This window comes from Cheilinus undulatus, linkage group 17 (assembly GCF_018320785.1).
Source record: "Cheilinus undulatus linkage group 17, ASM1832078v1, whole genome shotgun sequence".
NCBI lineage: Eukaryota > Metazoa > Chordata > Actinopteri > Labriformes > Labridae > Cheilinus > Cheilinus undulatus.
Window position 1 is genome coordinate 22,469,791 of NC_054881.1, and position 25,035 is coordinate 22,494,825.

At 39.6% G+C, this 25,035-nt stretch overlaps 1 protein-coding gene across 2 annotated transcripts in view; it reads right to left on the reverse strand.

Annotated features, from left to right (window-relative positions):
- fam163ba (family with sequence similarity 163 member B, genome duplicate a) overlaps positions 1-22,845 on the reverse strand; it is a 58,362-nt gene extending 35,517 nt beyond the window's left edge. Inside the window, exon 1 of one of the 2 annotated variants that reach the window (XM_041811372.1) lies at positions 21,998-22,845. The gene's annotated coding sequence lies outside the window, so the exon portion shown is untranslated. Of the gene's footprint in view, positions 1-3,906; positions 4,020-21,997 lie in introns of those variants that run through there. The other variant, XM_041811373.1, reaches the window with a different exon arrangement.
- Between the last annotated feature and the right edge of the window lie 2,190 nt (positions 22,846-25,035).

A 25,035-nucleotide genomic window follows, 5' to 3' on the forward strand; every position in this document is an offset into this window, starting at 1 on the left:
TCGACTCAAGATACACACTGAATATTTTTAGTGGATTCTGCAGCCTAAACACAATCATCCACAAAGAGCAGACTGACCCAAACAGGAGTTATAACAGACAAATTTAACCAAACAACACTACGCACAGAGTCCCCGAAGGCAATTCTGGTCACTATAACAACATTATTTCCCATCCTGATAGAACACAATGTGTTCAGAAAGTTGGTTCTACCTCTTCTTATCTGGAGGTCACTAAAGGTGTGCCCCAAGGTTCAATCTTAGGACGAATTTTATTCTATATTTATATGAATCATTTATGTAATAGCCTGTCAAATGCCTTGTATCATTTTTATGCAGATGATACCGTCATTATGATGATAATAACTAAACTCATGGTATTTTCTAATACAAGTGAGTTACCATATCAGGTTAAAGCTTCCTCCCAGAGTGTAACAAACAATGACAACTTAAATGAGTAAAAACAGCAGTAACATCCTCATATGTAACAGGTGCAGACCTTTACAGACATTTTGATAAAGCGTGAAGAGTAATGGTTACCTATTTTTTACAGATGATTTATTTTTAAGTCATAAATAAGTGGAATATATTGTTACAAGGCAGATAATGCAAGACAGTAACAACAAACTCTGCAGATTGAAATCTCTTCACTTTAACTGGTTTGCATTAAGGTTGATATGACAGAGAAAGTAGTTTTGGGCAAGGTTAGATCATGGCTCTTGTGTTTTCCAACATGTCCACTAACACACATGCACTCTCTCACTAACTCTCTCTCTCCTATCCACACAAACATTCATGCATCTCAAACAACTTCAGTCTAATAGCATAAACAGTTCTGTTTCTGCTCAGCGCTGCATAAATACAGCAGACAGCCGAGCCATTACTCGACTGCATCTCCAATTCGAGAGCCCTGCGGAAATAAACTGCTGCTTACAACACAATATCAGTCTGCTGAGAGAGGTATTTATGCAAACTCACTGCACTATTTGTTCTCTTATATTGGCTAATAAAAAGAACAATAATGGAAGCAACAAACAAACCAAATCTCAGCATGTTTTACCCTTGGCCTTCCAAATTCTCTGTATGCTTGTAGAGTGCTCCGGTGAGTCTATTTTATTCCGTTGTAGCTCCAAACTGAATGATAACAGTGTAAGAGTAGTCGCTGCCTGCCTGCCTGCTGTTGGTTCACATGGTTTATAAGTTCACTGTCAGTCAAGTCTGCTCCTGAGAAATTGCAGCGACAGAGGGAACGGTTTGTTGTGACACTCGGTGCTTCGTTGGGACCTCCTGGTGGGAAAAACCACGCAGCCATGTTAGCCATGCAAGCAGATAACACCATGCTGAGTCTGGCCCTATGACAGATTAATATATTACTGCAAAACAAGCACACACACATAAACCCCCACACACAAGCCTTCCCTCTGGCTACATGCTCTGTTCAGGGTAATACACTGCCCTCAAATAAATTGAATTCCTTTTCCTCTTCCTGAATTAGATAAGACACCATTAAATTACATTTGCTCCTTGACACTTGACAATGAGATCATTCCTGTTTTAGACTCTTTCCCTACTTTGCCTTCTTTCCCCCAGCAACAGAAGTTCACATGAATTGAATGGTAATGGACTTCACTTACAGTGAGAGGTCCTGTTCTAGTTTTCTAAATGCTGAACACCAATTCACTCCTACGCTATTTTGCCATGGGTTTAGGGCTGGTAAGCATCCACAGTTTGGATGAACAAAAATAGCCAAGATCTCCAGCTCTCAGTTGGCATATGATTTGCAAATTTTGTTCTATGATTATTCATCACTGTAACCAGCAAAAGTAGAAATTAAAAGTAACTCTGTGAATCAGTAAAAACAGCTACATTTGTATGCCCCTCCAGGATTTTGCTTTTCCTTGATTGTTACAGCCTAAAATGCTTTGTTTTTTGTAGTGACTTAAAAAAAAGAAGTTAAAATGTAAGTTGTGTTGTGTAGGTGTAGTGTATATATAGTATATATAGGCCAATTTTGTGTAGCTTTTGTGTACTACATGTACAAATAGAGGTGGGCATTGAAGGCTAAATGACAATTTGTTATCATATGATACAATATGATATGATACAATAGGATACAATATGATATGATACAATAGGATACAATATGATATGATACAATGCTAAAGAATATGGTACAACAGAATGCGATATGATATATGATCAGTATGATACAATATGATGCAATGCGATACAGTACTTACAATATATTCAATACCATATGATAGGATATGATACTAAAGGACAGGTTAAAAAAAAGATAGGATAGGATCCAATTCGATACATTGTGACACAAAATGATAAACTATATTGCTATAAAATATGGTACAATAGGATATGATATATTCCAATACAATATGATATGATACGATATAGGATACAATTTGATCTAATACAATACAATAAAATAGCATAACATAGCATAGAATAGCATAGAATAACATACTATACCATCCTGTACCATACAGTAGCATAGCATAACATACCATAGCATATAATACTTGGGATACACAATATAAACCGATACCACTAAATTATTAATGATAATGCAAATATTTTTCAAAATTTTATCATTTCAATAATAAAATCTCTGGTATCAATGGTGTTTGTTTACAATTATAGCAATTTCCTACAAAATGTGAGATAAGTTTATGGTCACAAGTGCCATATATTTGACTTTAATTTGGTATTTTGTTGTTTCTTTTGTCCCTCTCCTCTTCTTGCTTTTCTCCAACCCTAGCCTTCCTTCTAGTCCTTTCCAAACCCAGCGCAGCTTCAGCAGAGGGCTGTCAACATAAGTCTGGTCTGCTCGACAGTCCTGCCCTATAGTTAGGGGTCCTCATGTTTCAACACAAGAGATCTTAAAAGTCACGTAAGAGTCATCATCCTAATAATGGACTAGTAACAGGATATAAAGTGGCAGTAGTTGCTAGCATTAACACCAAGCCAAAGGCTAATAGCGTAGTGCTGGTTCAGCAGGCATTTAAACACTAAAGAAAGTTTGACAAAGTAAGTCTCACAGCCTCCTGATCCGCTGCTACTTCTGCTTTATAAGTGTGCATCTTGCTGTTTCCACAAATATTCAGTCTGATCGACAACATCAGTAACATAAATTTCACCATGGACAACACCATTATTATGTATTAGGGTACATTTTTTCCTCCTTTTGATATGGCTACTGTGAGTTCATATTTTGAATCCTTATGAACAACATAAGCTCTCTTTAAGTTCTGATTTGTGCATAAAAAATAACACACTTTAAACTTTTGCATTCATAAAGCATGATGGGGTGCTCTATAACTTATGACGTGTTTTATCTGCCGACCAATTAGCATCAGGTCTTTAGCTCTTTGATTTTCACAGTGGCTGCTATTGTTGCAAACTATTACTGGAGCCAGTTGGTGCAACAAACTCTGTCTGAAGCTGATCAGGAGAAGATAAAAATCATCATTTCTGCTAAATATTTTTCTTCCAGTTCTGACAAAAACTGCAGCCATACTTTTCAGAAGACTTCAGTCTCAACTACAACTCCTGGCTAGCTTAAAAGCTAACAACAATTGCCAGTAACTGCAACGGAACACTGCCTGATCAACAGGAGACTACTGAATGCTACCTACTGAGGTAGCATGGGGCGGCGCGAACAACAAATGCATTGGCCTACACCAGAACTAACTGCATGCCCACAGAGTTTATATCTTTCCTGATGTAGATTATCTGGAGAATGGGGCGCTCGGAGACTGACAGGAGGAGAACATGGAGCAGCACAACACCTACAGCCAGCAAGGAGAAGGCAGCGACAGCATTGTGCAAGAAGGGGAAAGCGGGGCAAACAAGCCGGGCTGCAGGCTAGGCTAAGAGCGGCCACACACAAACCTGCCGTACTGAGCATCTTCCTCCCGGGTGCCCACTCCCTCGCCAGCAGGATGGATGACGTGAGGCTGCAGATTTCTAACCACCGCTTGGACCACTGTGTTTGCTGCTACAGAGGAGATTGCCAAATGTGATTTCGTTGCATTTTCACAATGCAATGACAATAAACGACTATCTATCTAGCTACATCCAGGCTAATTGCTATACCGGCAGCAATTGTAGGCTTACAGAACAGCTAAACTCTGGCTGTAACCAATGGAAACTAATGCCAACAACTGGGCGCTATCATTTCAGATTAAAGCGTTGCAAGATGGATCTGTCTCATGACTGACCAATCCATCTGCTTTGCAAAGTTAGAAAAATTGCAAAGAATGTGGAAAACTGCAAAGTCATGAACACATGCTGCCATTAAAAGAGGACAAGAAATCACTAAAAATCACTGGTGGTATGATTTTGTAAATTTCTTAGAATACAACAGTTGACTGAAGGAGGACTGACATAGATGTAGATTTCTGATTTGGATTTCTAGCAGCTGTCTCTGTCTCACACTGAGGAGTCAACATACACAAAGTGGCAGATAAACAATCTTGCTGTTTGTCTGCATGTATCAAGCATCACTTCTTCCCTTGCATTCAAAACCAGACTCGACACTCTTTCTTGTTCTGAAATTTCACTACCTGCAGGAAGTCACTTCACAGTGTGATGGTAATGTTGGATTTCATATCCTATCTTGTTTGCTTTTGTGTGTGCAAACGCTGGCTGTTTACACTTTTCATGCACGGTCAACCCCGGTGTGTGACTCTCTGTATGCCTGTCAAACAAAGTTTTGCTGTGAATAGAGAGAATACGCGCCTTTATGTGCACAAGGTGTTAGTGTCTTGCAAGCTGTATTCATGTATCTGTTTGGTGGCATTTCCGCTCTTAAATGCAGCCTATAACACTTCATTTTCATTTAAAGTATCTCACTTGTCACAGTCCTTGATAGATATTAGAGCAATCTCTTTACAGCTCATGTTCTTTTATGTTTCCTAGCTTTGATAAAATGTCTTTCTCTCTTTGTGTTTCTTAGAATAATGCCTGCATGAGAGGAGATAAGGTTGAAACAAAGGGTTGTTTTGCAGCAGAGTGAATATTGAGTCAAGGACACGTAACCTAATCAGCCATAATGTCCTCATTCTGGATAATGGATATTTCATGTGATATTTAATCTGAATGTGTGCATTAAAAAGCCCCATACAATACCTGAGGGGGATAAGTACTCACACTTTGCAGTGACACGCACACGCAAATGCACACACGCTTGGCCAGGTGCCAGAGTAAATGTAGTGAAACAAGAGGTAGTGTTGTGAAGGTCAAGTCATATTATAGCATCATAACCTGGTTAGCTCAGCGCTCACCGCTACATAACCCCAACTGCTGCTGCTGTTCATGCTAACATCTGGCTAAACAGAAGGTTTATAAGCAGCAGAATAAGCACAGGACTGTTCTTGAAACCAGACTTAACTGGAAGGCTTGGATGTTTGTGGAAGTTTGCAGTACACTGCAGGCTAAACTTCCTTGCAGCTGCTTGTGTTTCTGTGCATGTTGTTGTTTTTCCTTTGCTAAAAGCTGTCTCTAAAGCCAGCTGTGCACCTGTGCTGCTCTGCTGCTCTCCTTTATCTTTTTATATCCACATCAAAATTCTTGGCTGACTGCCAGCCGTGTCACTCACTTTTTTTTTTGTCATCTTTTGCTTTTACTCCACCTGCTCTCTTGCTGTCTCTGCTGTTGTAGCCTCCGTCTCTTTGTTTAGCCTCTCTTTGTATTAACTTTTTTCGTCTTTGTCTGTTCTCAGCTGGTGAAGACAAGCAGCCGCAGGGAGCGAAGGCAGGCCTCTGTGTTTTGAACATAGTTTTGAGCTGCATAGCCACCCACAAGCAGAGAAGGCAGCTCCAACAGAGAGACTGAGAGATGCTGCTGAATGCTACATTGCATACTGAAATGTGTCTGTGGTGTCTACAAGAAGTTACAGGAGACTAAAGCTAGAGATATACTTGCTCTTTCCTTGCATGTGTCCGTTTCAGGTAAATATATTTGCCTATGCACACATTAAAGGTCTTGAGGGTGCATGAGAAATCTCCCATATACAATGCATTCAAAAAGTATTCAGACCCCCTTCACTTTTTTCAATTTTGTTGTGTTGCAGCCTGATGCCATGATTTAGCTCAGGTTTCCCATTTCTCTGGATCGTTACTGGGATATTTCTATGCCTTGATTTGAGTCCAACTGTGGTAAATCAAATTGATTGGACATGATTTGATTGGACTTCTCTCTACAGAAGGCCTCACAGCTGACAATATATATTGGAGCAAAAACTAGCCACAGACAGGATTGCTGCAAGGGACAGATCTGGGGAAGGCTACAAAAAATTCTGCTGTACTGAAGGTTACCCAGAGCACAGTGGACTCCATAATTCTCAAATGGATGAAGTTTGACACAACCAGGACTCTTTCAAGAGCTGGTTGCCCGGCCAAACTGAGCAATTGGGGGTTGGTGAGGTAACAAAGATCCTGATGGTCACTCTGACAGAGCTCCAGAGATCCTGTGTGGAGATGGAACAAAGTTCAGTGAAGAACAACAATCACTGCAGCACTCCACTGATGTAGGCTGCAGTGATGAATGCCTAGACAGAAGCCTCTCCTCAGTGCAAAACAAATGACAGCTTGCTAGGAGCTGCCAAAGCACCTGAATGACTCTCAGACTCTTGAAAGATTGAAATGTTTGCTGTCAGTTCTAAAATTATGTCTGGAGGAAACCAGGCATCTACCCAATACCATCCCAACATTGAAGCATGATGGTGGCAGCATCATGCTGTGGGGGTGTTTTTCAACAGCAGGGACTGGGAGACTGGTCAGGGTTGAGGGAAAGCTGAATTGGGCAAAGTACAGAGATATCTTCAATGAAAACCTGTTCTGCAGCGCTCAGGACCCCAGACTGGGCCGAAGGTTCACCTTCCAACATGACAATGACCCTTGGCACACAGACAAGACAACATAGCTGTGGCTTGGGGACAATTCTGTCAGTGTGCTAGAGTGGCCAAGCCAGAGCCCTGACTTGAACCTCATTGAACGTCCCTGAAGAGACCTGAAAATAACTGAGATTGAGAGGATTTGCAAGAAGAATGGCAGAAAATCCCCCAATCCAGGTGTGCAAAACTTGTTGAGTCATATTCAAAAAGACAAGGTGCTTCAACCATGTACTGAGTAAAGGGTCTGAATACTTATGTCAGTGTGATATTTGTTCTTTTTGATAAATTTGTAAAAAAAAAAATCTTAAACTCTGTTTTCACTGTGTAGATCAATTACAAAAAAAAAAAAAAAAATTTAAATGGCTGCAGCATCAGGCTGCAACATAAAACTGAAAAAAGTGAAGGGGTCTGAATGCACTACCTGATGTGTTGGATGTAAACTACATAAATGGCGACACTCAAGGAGATTACTAAGATGAATAATGAGATCAGAAATCACTAAATATCAAAATCAATGATCAATGGTCATAAGACACCATTTGCAGAAGGTTTCTACAGCATTTCCTCCACAAACAGTCGCAAAGCTCCCAGTATATCAATTTAAATAGTGACTGTGTCAACTGGTAACTTACAACTGGCTGCTTTTGTCTATGTGGTCATTACAGCAACTGATAAAAACAGAGTTCTCACTAATGTCCCTTTTTTGTTTATCATTATGTCAGAACATTTGTGTTGCATTTAATAAAATATAAACAAATAGAAACAACCACAGATGCATTTAGCTGAAAGTCACCAGGTTGAACTGAAACAGCAATCTTACAAAACAAGCGAGCTAATATTGCTTGGGACGAGATGGTCTCAAGTCAATTTCAACCAAACCCTGAAATGGTTTATTTGCAGTGAAAACACACTTGACCAAACAGCTGGAACAAACAACTGGTTGTCTCATCACATTTCAAATACATCTGATGTTAAATAATAAGAATAGTAGGCTAACAGTACTCACTGTCTGCTCGGCAGAAGTTCAGAGAGCTTGATCACATCGTCTGGTTCAACAGCTTGCTTAGTTTCCTGCTTCTTGTACTAGGAGAATGTGTAATTTTCATAACTAGAACCTCTACTTTTGGCAAACTTTCCACTAACATTACAAACAGTTATGTGTGGCGGTTTCAGAGTGACCATATTATTTGGTAGTATTTAGCCACTTGGCTGTGATGCTGAAGTTACAAAAGATGTTGGGAATGCAAAGAGTGCTCATGAAAATGGGTGTGAATCTTTTGGTATCTGACGATGTGATCTGGTTTGACTGGATTAAATTGATTTTTATTCTGTTAGATTCCAGGATCATGACAGGGTTCACAAATGTTGCCTGCAAAGAGAAGGAAAGGAATATGGGAAAATGCATGGAAATTTTAGGATACTAAAACTAATTAATAATTGTGTTTACTTTATCTTGTTGTGTTTGCTTTATCTTGTTGTTTTATTGTTCTCTTTTAATCTGTAAAGTGACCTTGAGTGTTGAGAAAGGTGCTTATAAATAAAATATATTATCATTATTATTAATTATGAGGCTACTTCCAAGATATGCAAATTAAGCTTTCAACCTGGGACATTAGGAAGCAAAACTAACCTTGAAAAGTCGATTGACTGGCTAGATTTCATGTCTGTCGTCAGGCAGATTGAACTTGCATGCATCAATCTGAAACAAGTGTGTCGGTTCTCAGACCAGACCAATCAGCAACATTTGAGGAGGAGAGGGTAACCTCTGGTGAAATTAAGTTGTACTGCAAGCTCGCGAACAATGGCGACAAGTGTAGCAATTAGCTCAGATGTAGCTATGGCAGCAGTTTTGAGCAGAATTGGACCACCTTTTTTCATTACAAGAAGAGCTGGACTGGACACATATGTTAAACTGTGGATATGGTGTGTCAGGTTAAATCAAAGCCATTGACTCCTTTTATATCCCAAATGCATCAACACTGCAGTGCAGAAAAAACCTTGCGTGGATCAGAAACTCAAATCTACTTGATTTATTTAAAAAGTGTGCAGAAAGCCTGACAGGGCAAAAAGTTAAGTCCATGTTGGTAGAGTACTAGCTACTTGTTTGATCTGGTCAGTGGCAAAGCATGCCAAAATCTGACCACTTGAAAGCCCACAATGTTTGCTCTTTTAGGGATTTTCTCCGATTGTTGTTCCCCTTCAAGTAACAAAATACCAAAGTGGCAAAACAGCAGAAAAAACTGTCATCTGAAAAATGCCACTTCCCTGAGATTTGTTCCTTTCACCTTCATGTAAGAAGTCTAAATGTCAAACTTAACACTCCTCTGATCTCGTCTTCCCAGAGCTGCCCACTCAGTGATCTGGAAAAAACACTTTGATTTGTTTTTCAAAAAGCAAAACTCTTATCCAACAAAGGCCTCTGCTCTGTAAAAACTATAACTTCTTTCTGTAAGGAAAGAATGCAAAATCACCATTTCACTGTAGGACCAAATGTGCATGCTTATGCCTTCTATGGACTACAAGAAGTCAGTGCTGGTTCAAACCATTAAAATCAGACTAAATTCAATTATTACAACAGCGTATTAGAGACACTTTCAAAAATAAAAACAATAAAAAGGATTTGTTATTTACAACCATTAACCCAAAATTCTTAGGTTTTAAAAGTCATAACTCTAAAAAAAAAAAAAAAAATCCTTTGAAAGTCATAAATACACATGAAAATACACACCAAAACTATGAGTTTTTAAGACTATTCAGCAAAAACAGAAGAACAGTTTCCAGTTTAGTTTCTTGTGAATTTCTGATTTTACACTGACGTAATTTTTTAAAAATAAAAGCCTGACATTTTTGAGTTTCTATTGTTAAAATTTATGACTTTTTTATCTTGGGAATTTCTAGGATTTTTTTTCTCAAAAAATGTACAACTTTTTAAACTTTTCTAGTAAAGGTTTCTAGTAAATGTCAGATTTTATGGTCACAAAAAGTGTCCCTTTTTACTCACAAATGAACAGATAATCATATTTTTTAATCTTTTGGGGTGGCCCCAATACACTGTCATACAACATGTTTCTAATTAGGGTTTTAGTAAAATAATTGCACAACTATGTTTGACAACATCAGAGCAGAGAGGACCTTGCACCCCCCTTTTTGCAGGATGGGTGAACAAACTTTCAGCAGAAAAAATTAAGTTACTTTCCATATAGTTTGCAAATATAGTCCATAGTAGAAATGGCATTCAAAACTGAGAATCTGAGGCACTTTGATGTAATAAAAATCTATTAACCAGGGATAACTGATGAGGACTGTTTAGGGCAATGGGAATACGGGTTTTACAAGTTCACTACAAATGTAAAATCCAAACGCAAAATCTCTTCCTATATATTTTTTGACATTCTTTATGTGCATAAATTCAAACTGTAAACATTCATAGTGTCGATAATGATCTGCATTCTGTGAAAAAGGATTTAACCTTTAAAATCAGATGAGTTATGTGCAGCTTATCTGACATACGCACACACAACTGAAAAGTGTAATGTACTGAATAAATATTCTCCTCACCTACAGAAAAATGTCCTGGAGGCAAAGTCTTACATACGTTTGAGCTAACATATAAAATGCATGATCTTTCAGTATATTCTGCTAAAGCTAGCCCTTTAACTTCCTCTACTGCATCCAAAGGTCCAAATATTCATGCAGGTGCATCAGGGGACATGTTTTAATAAATCTACGGAAAGGTGTATGAGGTGGTAGCAAAGAGTTAGATATAAAAGCATGGAGAAGAGTGGTATGCAGGAATAAAAAAAGAGAAGAAGAGGAAGAGTGAGCAGAGTGCACCTTTAAGAGCATGAGAGGATGGATATAAGTCCTTCATTAAATGTATAGACAGTTAAAGGAAATGTGTTCAAAAGCTCGGGGGTGATGATTGCTTAGCTGTTAGCGCTAATGGTCAGTGTTCAAGCAACAGTATGTGTAAAAGTACAAACGGGGCTTCAGTTACTATGGTAACGGGGCTTTTACAGACTGACATTTTACCATCGCCTGTTCTGTGTCTTGAGTGGGTGGTTTAGGCTTAGAAGTTCTGGCTTTATTGTACTTGAAGCAACTTTTTTTTACCAGCTTTAAAACAGCATGATCCTCTCTTAACCGACAACATGACTGTGCAGACAAACAGTGTCACAAAATAAAGGAAAAGTAGTATTTCTGATTGTAAATCTTCATGTTTCTAGGGATCAAGCTTTGTCAGAGTATGTCACAACCTTGCTTAGTTCTCTTGTTTAAAATACTTTTGCTCTTGCCACTTTCTGCTGCAACAAGTTGACAAATGTCTTCCTGTCTCTGATTTGCAGCTTTTCTTTACTATTCCTATAATGAGGGTGAAGCCTTTGCAGCATAACGTTTGTAATGAGAAAGCCCCCCAGGGTTCTTTTAAATGTACTGTGTATACTGTAAGTTCTACTTAAAGACGTGATGCAAATGTAAAAGTTATAGTGTGTCGTCTGCCTTTATAAATGCCGTGTAATATATGCAGCATGCTGCAGGCCATTTAGACAGGCAAACTTTGCAAGGCTTAAAGGGAACTCCTGTTATTTTCTTCTTATATTTAAGGCCACAGACATCATTGCTACCTCTCAATTTAATTCAAAGTCTACTTCAAGCATCCATTTTACCTCATCTATCACTGTACTGTGAAGACTTTAAAAGTAGTTAAATTTGCAGTATGTAGACTCTGCCGCAAGGGAGCTCTCAGCCACAGCAGTGACAAAAGATGACAAGTACAGGCATGGCACTCCGCTCCCCATCTTCTGCTGCTTACTTCTTGTTTTGAAATGAAGTGTGAATACATGAATAATTGTGAATAATTTTTACACAATGAGGGAGAAAAGCTGTCAAAAAGTGACCTTTCTGGTTTGTGCTGCTTGCAAAGCACTTTGGTGTTTTTTGTGGCATTAACCAGCAAGGCCAGTTTTTATGATTATTTTGGGGGATTTCTGCCTTTATTTTGATAGGACAGCTGAAAAGAGACACGAAATATGGGGAAAAAAACACAGGGGAAGACATGCACCGAAGTGGTGACCAGTGCATAAAGAGTCTTGACTCTGTATATGGGCGTCTGCTTTACCAGCTGAGCTAAACCAGTGCCTAAGCAAGGCCACTTTTAACTGCTTTTCTCCCTCATTAAATGAAAGCAATCCATGAAATGACAAGAGCAGGTTACTGGTCCGTCAAAAAACCTTACAGACTTCATGAATATCTATAAAGTTCTCACTTCAAAACAAGTAGTAAACTGAGGTGTGGAACTAATCAGTGCTCCTGTACTCAACTTGAAAATGTCTAACAGTGTTATGTAGTCAGGGGGTTGAAGACAAGGGATAGAGTACCTTACTGGCAATGCTTGGGCAACAGGATGCTCTGCTGATGGCAGATTATGATCATGGTCCATTGCAAGTGAGCAGCAATGAACATGAACTAGGGCTGCAAACAATACTGAAGGGCCCTCGCACAATGGCACATGTCAGGGTGTGTCACAGTGGGGATGCCACTGCTGGGTGTTGGTAAACCATACACTGTGTTGCAGACCTTGTAGATCCTCCCAGGACTGTCATTTAATTGAAAATAATGAGTATGTTGCACTTTGTATATGAGATAGTACTGGCTGTCAACACTAGGGGGCAGGATGTCAAAGCAAGTTGCTAAGATGTAGATATTGAGTTACACCAACAAACTGTCAAGATTATCAAAATGCCATGGCCAGTGAGGCGTCCTTTAATCAAACACATCTATGTTGTGGAATATTACTGAGGAGTTCAGTTCTGAGCTTGATAGTTCATCATCACAGTAAGAGAGGAATTAACATATGACCCATTTGTGTGGTTTTCTGTTACCAGTAGAGGGCGCTATGATGAGATGTTTGCATTAGGTCGTGTTCAGTGTGATGCTGTTGTCAAAGAACGCAGAATAATTTCAACGAAAGTCCCAACAGGTTAAAGTTGGCACCATCAAAAACACATTATTTTTAAACTGACCCAAAGCTGGTGGACTTCCTGTTAGGATTCTGGCATGGGTACAAGAGGCCATTTTGCAGGTATCACGATGATGCATATGCAGACCAAAAATCATAAGGTCTAGACCTAGGTTGAATGGTCCGCAGAGGCTGATGGAATAGATTTTAGAGGAGATGATAATGATTCAAACTCTGGGATCAGATTGTAGCCTTGTTTTGAGGTGAAAACTCACAGTTCTCAAAACTTAAGATCTCCATCTAGTCTAGAATTATCAAAAACATCTTGAGACAAGATTAAAAAAAAGGAAAAATCCCTTAGCAGAGTCTGTTAAAATGGGTGACCTTGCTTTGCAACACAGAAGTTCAATAAATATGTTTTTTTTAATGGGTCATCTGTAAAATGTAAAAAAATAAATTTGTTTATTGGTTGTCTCGACATGATACATACATGTACCGATTTTCCTGCATAAAGACCAAACTTTGTGTAGGGGCCCCACAAGAAGTTTTTGTTTTTGCCCGCACACACACAAAACCACCAAAATGTGTATTTTTTCACAAGGGTTGTTATGTCTGCAAAGTTTGTGAGTTTTGAGCATGTTAAGCCCCAAAATTAGCAATTGTTTTGAGAGATATGAACACCATCAGCAACGTCTACTGGCTTGCAGGTAATCTGATCAGAATGTTACCTGCTGCTTTCACACATTGTCTCATCCTGACTTCTTACAGAACTTTTACAAAAGATGGCAGGAAAAACTCCTTCAATAGACCCAATCTCTATAAACCACGAACGTCAACCAGACATCAACAATAAGACCGGAAATTTGTAGATACAGATTTCTCAAAGGGGAGAAAATGAAGGGACTACACCAAATTGTCCTCAAATCAGCATGGTAGGAACTCTGTTGAAGTGTCTGTTGAATTTTAACACAAGTGCATGTCCTGATTTAATGATTTCTTGACAAGCCAAAACAAAACAGTGGCTTTACTTTTGCACCAATAGTGGTATAATGTTACCAAAGAGCAATGTGAAAGACACATTAAATTTGATTCGTGAACACTTCTTAAGTAATTGTTTGTTAAAGTGGACATGAACATGTCCTTATTTAAAAATAAGGCGTTTTTTGTTACCGCAGCCAGCTGTTATTACCTGCAAAAGACTTCAGTGAGAACATTTTATTTTGCAAAGTTGTGAATTGTATTTTTTATTTCATTTTACATACACAAATCTGAACTTTTGAAATGCATATTTTATGGTCTCTTGATTTTTTTTCGTGGGGCTGTATGTCATTGTCATGGGAGAAAGTCTGTGTGTATACTTTCTCCAGCCAAACGTAACAGAGAGTACTAAATCAAATTCTAAGTAAAAACAGACAGACACTTCCTCCTGAGATTTCATGTACAGGGCTCAGCACAAAGATCAAACTACCTCAGGGTCCACTAAAATAGACAAAATAAAGTTCCACACAGTTGCTTCAACATGACTCTGAGCGAACAGCTTGTCAGTAAAATGTCAGATGTGTTTACCACTTGACTTTTCAAAATAATGATTTCTTAAACGGCTGAAAAAAGAGTTTGTTTCCAACTCAAACAATCCCAGACAGTTCAGGACCAATTTTCACAATTATGACTTCAACTGAACACAGTACATTTTTGTTGTGATCTGGCTGTTTGTTATACAATCACAAGAAAAGCATTCCTGCTGATTTCATTGTGATTCAATGTGCTGTTCAACAGTTAACAAAGAGAAAATCGCACCAAAGTTGGGGACTCTGCTGTTGGTTCTACTCTGTCTGAGAGAGTGTGTGCAGTCATACAACTAAACTATCAAACATGACTGAAATCATCTAACCAGTTGGGACCAGCTGGTCAGGCCGTGCTTGGCTGACGTTTCCTCCTTTACAAAGCACAATAAATGACGCACAATCACGCTGGAAGTTGGTGCAACTTTAAAGAGACATCAAGTCTATAACCTTATGCAGTATGTGACTAACATCACTTATAACATCACTGTTTCATAAACGTTGCATCATAGCATTACAGTAAATTAGCCTAAGACAGCTAATGCTAAGGGCAACTTCAGCTTTGTAACATCATTTCATCATATCTTTTTGACTAACTCTTAGAGCTAGTCCACATTAACATTTGTGATACAAAATAGTTCTTAAGAGCTCAGTGACATCAAGCATGCTACTGTGATGGATGCCACCTTTGTAATAAGACAGATCTGAAAATTTCATACCTGCTGGATATTCTACAGTCAACTGTAAGTGATATTATTAGAAACTGGAAGCGTTTAGGAACAACAGCAACTCAGCCATGAAGCAGAAGACCATGTAAAATTACAGAGTGGGATCAGTAACTGCTAAGGTGCATAAAAATTGCCAATGCTTTACTGACTCACAGCTGAAGAGTTCTGAACTTCCACTGGCATTAATATGACACAAAATTTGTTTGGCGGAAGCTTCATGGAATGGAATTCCATGGATGTGCAGCTGCAAGCATGCCTCACATCACCAAGTCCAGGTTTGATAGATGCCAGGAGAACAATACCTGACTGGCTGTATTGCGCCAAGCTTCCTGCTTATGAGACAACAGGGATAATGGTATGGGGTTGTTCAGGGTTTGGGCTAGGCCCCTTATTGCCACTGAAGGACAAGCTTCATGCTCCAGCATACCAAGACATTTTGGACAATGCTATGCTTCTAACTTCGTGGCAACTGTTTGGGAAAGGCCCTTTCTTTTTTCCAACATGACTGTGCCCCACTGCACAAAGCAAGGACCATAACGACATGAGCCCTGACCTAAAATCCATCAAGCACCTTTGGGATGAACTGGAATGGAGCCAGGCCTTCTCATCCTACATCAGTGCCTGACCTCCTAAACGCACTCTACAGAATGAATGGGCACAGATTCCCATGAAAACACTCCAAAATCTTGTGGAAAGCCTTCCAAGAAGATTGGAGGCTGTCATAGCAGCAAAAGGGGGACAACTCCATATTAAAGTCCATGTATGAATACAATGTCATCACAGTACTTGTTGGTGTAATAGTCAGGTGGCCGATTACTTTGTCCATATAGTGTATTTTTGACGATGGAGGTTTTTGTTTGTTTTTGTACAAAAGGCCAAAACACAGAGACAGTCCTCTGTGTTCAAAAAATACCTGCCAATGTGTAGACAAGGCCTTAGCATTTGATTTTTTAACAGTCTGAAATTAGTGTTAACTGTAGCAAAAGGTTGTAGTTAGTTGTTTTCAGGTTGAGTTAAGGGTGTAGGATCCAGCAATGGGTCAATTGAGATGGTGAGCGAGAAGTTGGATGGCTAAAACTAAGGAAATACAACAGAATCTTGGAGGGAAAATCACCAACTCTAATTCTACTCTGATTGTTTTTGAGATTTAGTAAAAATTTTGGCTGTTTTTAATGGGAAATGACTGATATTCATGCTGCTCTGGCTAGGAAAGAAGGGCACAGAACCATAGCTGTTTCCTCTGCTGCTGTGCCTCCTCACCCTCTTTCTGTTCCTCCCTCCCCGCCTCCCCTCTACTCTTCAGAATGAGCTCCAGATTTTTACAATCACTCTTCGGGATGAGGGCAGCTGACCAGCGGCTCATGCGTGTGCTGGCGTGTACGTGTGCGCCACTGACACTGGTGTCTGTGTGGAGACGAATCTGTGCGTGAGCATGATGTGTTAGCATGTCAGGGGTGTAGCTGCGGGGGGGGGGGGGGGGGAGCACAGAGAGATCACCGTGCTGAAGGGGGGGATGGGGAGGGAGAAGGAGCGGGTGGTGACTATTTAACATGATCATTGAGCAGCCATATTCCCTCCCTCTCCCTCCAGTCTCCATCCATCCACTCCATTCACTTCTCCTCTTTATCTCCACCACAGCAGCTCTATCATGATTCTTCCTCCCAGCAGAGCATTTTAAAGGTAATTAAGCTGAAATGTGAGTACACTTTAAATACCCTGGAAAAAAAGTGCTTTCTCTATAATTGTATTCACTCTTAAACCTCCTCTCCTCTTCTTCTCCGTCCCTCTCGCGCCCTGTTTTAGATGCGTTCTTCTCTCCACACCTTTCCTCTTCATCTTTTTTTTTCCCATCACCCATCTGTCTTTGAAATTTGCTTCTCCATCCCACTCATCTGCTTGTCCTTCAACTCCCTCGCTCTCATCCTCGTCTTCTGCAGAAGCAGCAAGGAGGCAAGAAACACACAGTCACTCATAGTCACGCTGTGTCTATGTGCAGGAGGGAGTATGAATGATCTCCCAGGGGGCCAAGGTTGTTCCGAGGGTCATTGAAGAAGTCACCATGGGAACACAAGCCCCGCCTTGTCTTTCAATGTTGTAGCCCCTCTTAAAGCACTGTATGTATTTGTGCAGACTGAGTCCCACTTGTTATTCCTTATGCTTGCTTAAGGTCACACGTTGTTTGACTAGCTTATATGGTACTGAGTGTGCAAAGCAAGGCATGATGAGGCTAAAACCAAGGCAACAGAAGCAGAAGAAAATAAGTAATGACAACGTTCATTGTCATTCATTAAATGAGGAAATGCAGCAGAATATTCCAGATATCAATCTGAGTTAGTTAGCAACCTCTAGCCATTGGTGCTCCTGGGAAATTAATGGAAAGACCAACATTAAGCATCTTAGTTGAGGGTTGGTGTCACCATAAACCTCCAGAGTATCCTTGTAGCTACACAAGCAGAACGAACACCATCCTTTAAAAGACACTTGGGTTTTTGATGATGACAGCTACATGAATATATTCACATTAATATATTCAACGGCTTGGGATGCACAATATTTGATTTTTGCCAATATCCGATAAGCTAATTCTTCCAAACTCATTTTAGCCTATACTAATACTAATATACACCTTTTCTAAACTGAAAAAATACCAAGTGTCTCCTGTGCAAAGAGAGGTAGAGCTGAGAGAGGAGCAGGAAGTAGACCATTTTATCTCCGCCAAGGAGGCTATGTGATCAGGTGGGTTTGTTTGTTGGTTAGTTTGTTAGCAACATAACTCAAAAAGTCTTGGATGGATTTTGATGAAATTTTCAGGAAATTTCAAAAAATGGCATAAGGAAGAACTGTTTAGATTTTGGGAGTGATCCGGATCACCATCTGGATCCAGGAATTTATCAATGATTCTGTACTATTGGGAGATAGGGCTAACGGTGGAGGTCTGTGCTCTCTGAGTACTTTATGTAAAGTGTTATTACATAAGTTTTGTTTTGCTTTATATGAATAAAAACTGAATCAATGGAATTAAAACTTGATTTAAGCTTCTTAATGTACAAACAAGTTAGGGTGATCAGTTCAGAAAATCAAAATCAGTATCTTTAAATCAAATTTACCAGTAAATGAGCGATATAAATGAGAAATCATTAATAGATACAAGATGATGGCACAAAAATCACACATGAGAAAGTTACGGACCATTTGAATTTTTACTCCAACTTAGTAGTAGAAGACAAGTTGTTTTACAGTGACAAGCTAGCCCTTAACTGACCTGTACTCACTGTCGAGTCAGTGGATCAGGATCCAACTACATAGTCAAAGTTAAAGCGGCCAGACATCTTTGTTTGCTTTGTCGAGAAACCAGAATCTTTACCAAAGATGAGCTCAAAAATATCCACACATAGGTGGGTATTTTTGAAAACAAAGATTCTTATGCCCATTTTGGCCTTCAGGTTTGTGTTTGTAAAGTCATACTGGGTGACAGTTTTTCCTCTGGTTGATGTCACTGGTGTGCAATGTTATTACTTTCATCTTCATGGCAGACATAACCAAATTTGTAATGGTGATAAGATTGCTAATTAGACTTTTGTCATGCTTCCACATACACAGAGACACCTGAATTGGCTACAACTGTGGTTACTTCTACTTCATGCAAGACTCCAAAGACACAACTATCAGCAGTTCTGGACAAGACTAAGACTTAAGTTTGGGTTGGTGGGACAACTTAGGACAATTAAATGGCCATTGCAGAGGACCACAGACATTTTCAAGCTTGCTGGAGTTTTTGCTGTCTCTGATGCGACACGACTGTTGACTTGTTTATAAAAAATAAATACTTCTAACAGCATGTAAAAGTGCATTTTTGCATTTTCCTGCAGAAAAAGAGAGCATAAGTATGCGGACGGGACTTTTTTTAAATACAGTGGAGAAAAAAAAAAACACCATTTTCAAAAATATCTATGGACAAGCCCTTAACTTTCTGTTAACTAAGTTCCATAAAATACTTATAAGTCCCCCTGGTACCATGGTTCCTGACCTTTTTTCCTGCCCTCCCTTACTCATATCGTAGAAAAACCAAGCCCCCTCAGGACCAACTTGGAAACTTGAACATAAATTTTGGATCTCTTCAAAAGATCTATGTATTAACTATTCATTAGTACGATGACATATAGGGCTGCTCAAAAAAGGAAAAAAACTTTCTTTGACTTCACAGTTATTAAAAGTTTTTAATTTTCATGACACAAACTTAGAACTTCTTAGATTATAAAGTTAAAAACAGACAGTTGCCTGGAAGAAAATCCTACCAAATGAAGCTGTTTTCCTTGCACAAGTTCTACAGTTGAGAGCCTAATTTAATCATACATTTTACTGGGACTGATCAATAAGTAAATTCTTGGGATTTTAGTCCAGAAACATCACTTTATCAAATGACCTTAGAAGAAACATTTCTGTAGACTGGGGTTATTCTACCACTGTTTTCAGATTGGTCTCTTGTAAATTTCGGACTTGAAAAATGTTTGTGTTTATAATGTCAAAAATTCAGACATTTTAAACTTGGAAATTCATTTCTTTTTATAATTTGTTTGGTTTCTTGTAAATAAACAACTTTATAATCTCAAAAATTTCAAGTTTATTCTCAAAAATATTTTGTTTCCAAAAAAATTAACAGATACTCTATTTTTTTTAATCTTTTGGGTTGGCCCTGCCAGGCATTGGGTTTGTACTTGAATGCACATCTAATGGGTTTTATGCATGGATTGCTTCCACATTTGGCATTAGGTGGCTCCCAAACTTCTGGTCGGGAGATTGAATGCAGAAGAGTATGATGGCATATGATGGCAGATTTGTTGCGGTTTACTCACTATTTGTATTAGTTACTCAAGCTGACTGTCAAAGACGAGTAAATTTAGCTGAAGATTTACACTGTAGTACACAGCAATGATGTCGAGAAGGGCTATTAACACATTTTTGAAACATCATTTTGGCACGTTTGGATGCCATTATAATAAAGATTTAACACAAACAACAATCGAAACGAACAAACAAACAAAAACAGACAAATAAACCCAGTATCGGACGGTTTAGATTCTGTTTTGGATTAGCATGTATTGTGGAACGGAAATTGAAAAGTGGCCTTATTTTCCACCGGAAATACGTCATACCCTGCCTTGCATAGAGTCTATTTGGTCAGCGTCTGAGCAGACAGGGCCCTACCCTGAGATCTCTGACGCCCCCCCAGGGGTGCCCGGACCCCAGATTGGGAACCAATGCCCTAGTATTTTAGCTGCAGTCTATTTTTGAAATCTCCAAAGAGGGAAAAATTTAAACTATCCTCCTGAGTGACAATCTAAATTTTGTGCAGCAAAGCCCAAAACATGCAGTTTTTGTGTAGCTGTGTAGCTCTTTCAGTACCATCTGTTTTCGCTGTATGGAGTCTGCGCATCTCTTAGCTCTAATACGGTAGTTGAGTTCTTAGCCTGCAGTGATGAGACAGATTTACAACCTGTGAATTGCCCTGCACTTCTTGACCTGTCACCTGTTGTCCTTACTTAGGAGTGTTCTCAGCCAAACCAGCATCCTTATGACCTTACAATGGCAGAATCAGTAAATGGAGACAAATTTTAAACCATGTTAGGTCTTGTGCGGTGGCAGCTGCTGGCACTTGTGGTAATGACAGCACTTTATACTGGTATGTAAGTCATCTTGTTATATAAGCTGCAGCCAACATATTAGACTATAAAATAGGTATAAAAGTGCTGGTTATACAACTATGTACAGTACCTGTTTAATCCATGTTAGAACAATGTAAGTAACTACAAGTAATGCTTAAAACTTGTTTTTCTGACACAACAATGCCTGTGCAGCTGCTGTGACGTAATAATGTTGCTGCTCCTGATTGCTCTCTATCTGGGCTGCAGGCAACAGTACTTTTAATAAAAGATGGTCTATGTCCATCCCTTTCTGCTAAAGAAGGGTAAAGTTTACTATACAAATATTCCCAAGTTCTCTTGTGACAAAAACTTTTATCCTAGATCCCTTTATTCTTTATGACATGATAGCAGGGGGTACTTTTATGGCTCTCTGTTCTGTTTTAAGATGGAAAAAATCTTCTTTAATCAAACCTAAATGCTGAGCAAGTTGTGATATGAAATTCCCATTTCAACTTGTGGGTTCACCTTTGAGCTGTTACCTCATCCACCACACTGTTTCCAAAACGCGCAGTGTGTAGTGGGCTGTATCCTGTGGGTTTCTTTTCAAAAAACATTTTAGGTTTTTTTGTCATCTTAACCACAGTCAATAGGAATGCTTTCACTTTGTGCACAGCCCTACTGCGTTTCAACCCTTCTTAAAAATACCCAGGGATAAAAACAGTCTGGATGTGACCACAGCTAACAGTTGGTGACAAGCTTGGGCTCACAAGCCATGCTGTTTTTTTTTTTTTGTCAGACAGTGAGTTTATCATACACAGCACAGACCCTCTCCTTGTTTTAACCTCTCTGTCTTATCCATCTCTTTAGTCGTTTGTGTGTCTATAGCTCTCTCATGGATTAATTACAGCTCAGAAAAACACATTCTAAGGTACTTTTTTACTGTATGCTGGGTAGATGGACTAAAATGAATTATAAATGCTGTGGGTGAAACAAGGAGAAGAAAAACAGCTCTATCTAAGGCTCTGTCCATGGTGCTGACATGAAACTACACTATCTATTTATCTATCTAGCAAACCGATCAACTCTGTTGAATGTATGACTCAACAAGCAGATGTGCCCTATCCTCTTTTTGAACAATGAAAGAAATACAGGAATATGTCAGTGGATTGGAAAGCTTTTCCAGTAAATGATCTTACCTTCAGAGATAAGAGGAAATTCCTGGGTCACATCTAGGGTACTGGTGGCTCCTTGGAGCTCAGGACTCGACCTCTGCTGGTTGGAGTTTGTTTCAACCTCAGTCACTAAATAATGAGACTAAAAAGAGGGGAACAAAGCCACCAATGTTGGTAAAGTAGTCTGCAAAACACTGAAGAAAAAGATATCAAAGGAAGGATGGAGTCTGATCCACTTTAGGTGTTAATTAAATGCAAAATGCCCGCTTTGATTCTCTTAATCTTTGCCTTTAGACTACTTTTCCAGACACAATCCGCTTCCACGTGCAAAACATCCCCGACTCACAGAAAGACGTGAAAAAAAAACACTCCAAAGAGAGTAAAAAAAACGTGCCAGGCTTCAATGATAATTAAAATAGCATCTCCGGAGAGATATGTTTGGAGCAGGCAGTTCCATCCACCGCTCGTCTGGAGTTGTTTGAACAGTAGAGAGACTGGTGTACCAACGCCGTCCGCAAAATACAACACTCCTACGCAAACATCATCATCATCAGCAGCCTCAGCAGCGCGCGTGCTGGAGGAGGAGACGGGATGAGAGAAAATCTCGACATCTCCATTTCAACAACCAGTATTTTTTCTACCACCGTCCGAGGAGGTCGAGGTCAGGTGTTTGTTGACAGAGAAGCTCCGGAAACCGATGCGTGGTTTTTGTTTCTCTTCCTTCTGCACGCTTCCGTTTTCATTTATCAGTCTATTTTCCTATCTTCCTGACTCTTTTCTGCAGCCCATGCTTGGCGAAAAAGGGGCTTCAAAGTGTCTGTAAATCCAAGAGAGTAAAATTACTGTATATTTGATGCACGGTAGTTTGATTTCCGTGTATTTTGCTGATTCCTGTAGAGCGACATCCGACGAGAGAGGGAAAGAGAGAGAGAGAGAGATCTGCTTTAAATGCAGATGTGGCTTTTAGCGCCCTGCAGAGCCAGCGAGTAAATGCAGCCTGGAGTGTGCAGCCGGAGAGATGGCGCTTTAGTCACAGGCTCAGATTGGCTGTGGGTGCTGGAGAGACGAGACAAGAGAGGAAAGGAGGGAGGAAGGGAGGGGAAGAAGGGGGTTGTGGAAGGAAAAAGGACTAATGCCGGGTGAGGTCCCCTTTTGACTTCCAAGAAGAGGTCTGGGAGCTAGCTGCCATGCTAGCGTGTTATAGAGGGGTTGTGAGCCCAAAAATCCGTCGAGAAACAACAAATTATGTGCGCAAGACATGAAAATACATTACATTCATTTCTTACCCTTTTACTAACTAAAATACCTATTTGGTAAAGGCTTACCTGTCTATGACGAACTCTTACCTTTAGATGTTCAAATATTGTCAGTGATTTCTTCTTCTGTGGTGTTTTTTGAAGTCGGTTTTGTACATTCGCTCAAAAAATGTGGGTTTTAAATTAATTTAGGTGATTTATTTATGTTTTATAACATTTTATTTTCTTCAAAGTTGTAAAACTACAACTGTAAGCAATATTTTTTCACGAGGTACAGGTGGATAAATTTGTGTGTTTGAGGCGTACTAGCTGCTAGCTTAAAGTTACAACACTTAAGCTAGCCTTCACCAGTGATTCGTGTTTCTACTGGAGGAGGAGTAAATTCTGGTTGTTTTCTAGAGATTTTGACTTATTTCTATTATTTTTGGCTAGAAATATGAAGAAAGCTGACTATTAAATGAATTTGGGAACCACTGGCCTAACCACTGCTTCTCAACTGATGGTTCGTAACCCATAAGTGGGTTGTGGAGCTGTTTCCAGTGGGTTTCAAAAGGGGGGTCTAAAGACCCTGAAATACAGAAAACCTCAGTGGACGCACACAGATCAGGCATAACACTATGACAACCTGCCTAATATTGTGTTGATTCAGCTTTTGCTGTCAAAACAGCCCCGATCCATCAAGGCACGGAGTCCACTAGACCCCTGAAGGTGTGCAGCACCTTCAGGGGTCTAGTGGACCCAACCTTGGTCTGGCACCAAGATGTTAGCAGCAGGTCCTTTAAGTTCTGTAAATTGTGAGGTTAGGCCTACATGGATTGGACTTGTTTGTCCAGCACATCCCACAGATGCTTGATTGGATCTTGGGAATTTGGAGGCCAATATAACACATAAAACTTGTAATGCTCCTCAAACTATTCCTGAACCATTTTTGCTTTTTGGCAGGGTGCATTATCCTGCTAAAAGGAGCCACAGCCATCAGGGAATACCATTTCCATGAAAGGGTGTACATGATCTGCAACGATACTAAGGTCAGTGGTGTGTGTCAAAGTAACGTCCACATGGATGACAGGACCCAAGGTCTCCCAGCAGAACACTGCTCAAAGCATCACATTGCCTCCACAGGCTTGCCTTCTTCCCATAGTGCATCATGGTGCCATGTGTTTCCCAGGTAAGTGGCGCACACGCAGCTGGTCATATAAAAGAAAGTGTGATTCATCAGACCAGGCCTCCTCCTCCCATTGCACCGTGGTCCAGTTATGATTCTCACATGCCCATCATGCTTGCACATTTTTCCTGCTTGTAACACGTAAACTTTGAGGACAAAATATTTACTTGTTACCTAATATATTCCATCACTAACAGGTACCACGAGGAAGAGATAATCAGTGCTATCCACTTAACCTGTCAGTGGTCATAATGTTATGCCTAACTGGTGTATATCCATACTGTTAGTTTTCCTGTAATGAGAAAATTTAAGTCCATTGCACAAGATTTCACCTTGTTGATTGTATTTTCTTGGAAATACAAAGCTTTTTTTTCTTCAGATATGATGCCATTCCTCAAGAAATTACCAGAATGTCTATTTTATCTTAGGAAAATGAGGTAAAAATGTATGTATGCACTTCTGTAACTATGTGCTTTTCGAACATGCTTGCTTTGTCCTGTCTCTTTGTTTAATCACGTTTTGTTACATCTAAGGTCCAAACTGTAACATTCTTCATTTAATATATTTGTGTAGTTGAAAAGTTTTTAAAATTTTGGTCATAATTTATTACAAGGCGATGTTGATGCGTCCTGACGCCTGAT